This window comes from Spea bombifrons, chromosome 2 (assembly GCF_027358695.1).
Source record: "Spea bombifrons isolate aSpeBom1 chromosome 2, aSpeBom1.2.pri, whole genome shotgun sequence".
NCBI classification, from domain to species: Eukaryota; Metazoa; Chordata; class Amphibia; order Anura; family Pelobatidae; genus Spea; species Spea bombifrons.
The window spans coordinates 112,036,130-112,038,951 of record NC_071088.1 but is presented as its reverse complement, the minus strand read 5'-3'; the positions used below and the strand labels follow the sequence as shown (position 1 = coordinate 112,038,951).

General features: G+C 37.1%; 1 protein-coding gene across 1 annotated transcript in view; it reads left to right on the top strand.

Moving 5' to 3' along the window:
• The first annotated feature begins 806 nt into the window (after nt 1-806).
• Nucleotides 807-2,822, top strand: part of DNAJC14 (DnaJ heat shock protein family (Hsp40) member C14) — an 11,601-nt gene continuing 9,585 nt past the window's right edge. Inside the window, exon 1 of the mRNA XM_053455650.1 lies at nt 807-956. The gene's annotated coding sequence lies outside the window, so the exon portion shown is untranslated. The remainder of the gene's footprint in view (nt 957-2,822) is intronic.

Below are 2,822 nucleotides of genomic sequence, written 5' to 3'. Positions count from 1 at the left end.
ATGAAAAATGCATGGGGCAGTGAGTTTTAGGGGACCCTACGGTACCCTATATTCTATTTATAAGCCTAAAACGTATGTCTTTGGATTGGGCTTGGTCAGAGAAGCTATTCATCGGTAAGTGACACAGAGGTATTATACTGCGTATTTTAATATGGGAAGGGTGTAATCGTATCAGAGGGTACTAACCACTAAGTGACGTTGTTTTCATTGTTTTGTCGTAATTTTTCATATTTAAATAGTAAATAGCATAAGAAAGTATCCAGAAACATCACATTTCTGGTCTTACTACATTTGCTCTAATGTGCCTGAATTTATTATATATTTTCTTTTTAACTTTCAAGACTTTTATTGGAGATTTTCATCTATGTGTGATAAAGAACGTTGTACTAAAGAAAAAAAAAATCAAAAGAAAAGCTACAAAAAGAAAAATGAATACTTGCCAAGCAAGAGTTCCATCTAATTAACTAAAATATGTATCGTTTCCTGTCTATGAAGTATGAAATAATAAAGAAAACCTTGTCTCCATCCAGTTATAAACTACAAACCGATACCTACTATAAAGAATCGATTATCATCTTTAAGCGTATTATACTTTTAAGTCTATCTATAGATATAGATATAGATATAGATATAGATATAGATATAGATATATATATATATATATATATATATATATATATATATATATATATATATATAACACACTCCAACCTACACATTTCGATTACCTCACCCAACATGGCCCGTACTGTCTGTACACAACGGCTGATGATGACGTTGCGTCGCCGCGGTGACGTGTTAACGTTCGATCTGCGTCTGTCCCGGAAGTGATGTTGGGCAGTATGCTTCAGCTTGGCAACTGAGAGGAGAGGCCTTGGGAGGACGATTAATTTTGCCCCGCTGGTTGTGGAGTTTAAGGGGCAGCGTCTGCTTTACCTCCGGCGCGTTTGGGCTGGGTAAGAAGTTATGCATGTGAGGGGTTTCACCATTTTTTTTAATCCCACCCCAGTATTAACATATCGAGGTTGTCATATACACAAACTATGTGGCTTCTGGCAGTGTGTCTTCCATGTTGTCGTTGTGTGTGTCAGTTTGTGTGTGTGTCAGCGCACCAGCAGGCACTTCAGCCTAAACTTTACTGTCCATAACTACATAACATTTATTATCACCTGGGAATGACCCAAACGATCTCATGACACCCAGCGTGTTATATGTAACAGCAGATGGCACACCCGTTGTTAAAGGTCCATATGTTACCATAAACTATTTTGACAGCTTCTTCCCACTGTAGCATCTCTGGAGATATGAAGGCGTTTCACACTGTTTCAGGATACTGCAAATGAGTGGCTTTTAAGTGGTTAAGTGCAGCCCTGTATGGAGGTAACATTTATTCGGTAGCTGCAGTAAATTATGGTGCCCACTTCGGTGTACACACACGCATTTTTAGTAGGTGAATGTATAGAGAGTACTATAAATATATATATATATATATATATATATATATACTTTGTACTATATTTATATGTTATACTTTGTTTCATGTGGTTGCGTTTTCCACTCTTTTGTGCAGTTAATTTTGACATATTTCTTCTTGTTTCAGTCACTCTTGGAAGTATCTGTTCTTTTAACAGCCCTTTTTTTTTAACTTTCATTAATGTATTCACGATCTTCCTGAAATTAGAGACCCGTCACCAAACACAGCACTATATTGGGTATTTAACCGCGTGATCATGTAACGTGGGGATGGAATTTGCCATTTGAATGTTACATAAACACATAAACTGACACACGATTACAAACAAACGCTTGCATTTGACAAGCGCTGCTAATGCCTTAGCAACAAAACCGTTTTTGTGGTTGTATAGTATACTTCTTTGAGTATTGTGCTCATCACCTTTGTGCCCGCTATTGCCACATTTGGATACTACCCCCTGCATTAATTTTACTGAGGGATGGGCAATGTAGTGAAGTCCTGTAATTTACTCCCATGTGATTTCTAGACATCGCACCGATTTAGCATATTGCTTCAATAAATAATATTTTAGCCAGTTTCTTATTTTCTATCACACTGGAAGCAGCACCCACTCCGTTTTCTAAAGCAACTCTTTTGGGAAATAGATATAACGTAGTATACCGGTTTCACGGTTATTAGATGTGTTATTGTGCCATTGAATGTGTTCTATAGCATTAGTCACTTATCTTTACTAGGTGGATTCTGGATGCTCTATATCACTTTAAAAAGCATATGAGTAATATGATTGATATCCTTCCTCTTCTTACCACGTCCTCAACCAAAAAGGAACCTTTCAGTACATCATTTTCTGTCTTATTCGTCGTCTGAAGCAGTGCCTCAACACAGAAGTCTGAACTACTTCACCTGCAACTTTTCATTCCTTATCTAGCAGTTGAGGCAATTTGTCCTTCGTCCACCGGTGAACTCTACAATCCACCCAAAGTTAGGTTTCAATGAATTGGTTATTTTAAGGGAACACCAGTAAATTCTTTACCACGTTTTATTAATCAAACCCAATAGTTAGACAAGAAGATTTTTGTAGTCTTCCTTCGTAAGTCCATGCTGCCTTAAGAAGTGCAGCCTTCTGTGTTCTGTCGGATTTTATGATAGAAAACACGTATTCCATATATTCTGTACAAATATTTTGACAAATATTTGTTTATGGCATGGGTTAACAAATTTGGGGTTGATCTAGGAGCCAGTTTTCATACATTTAAAGTTTGTCATATCTCTCCCCTCTCTTCTAAGGTGATGCCCCACTGTCATATGCCCCACTGTCATATGCCCCCTTAATATAATATAATATACA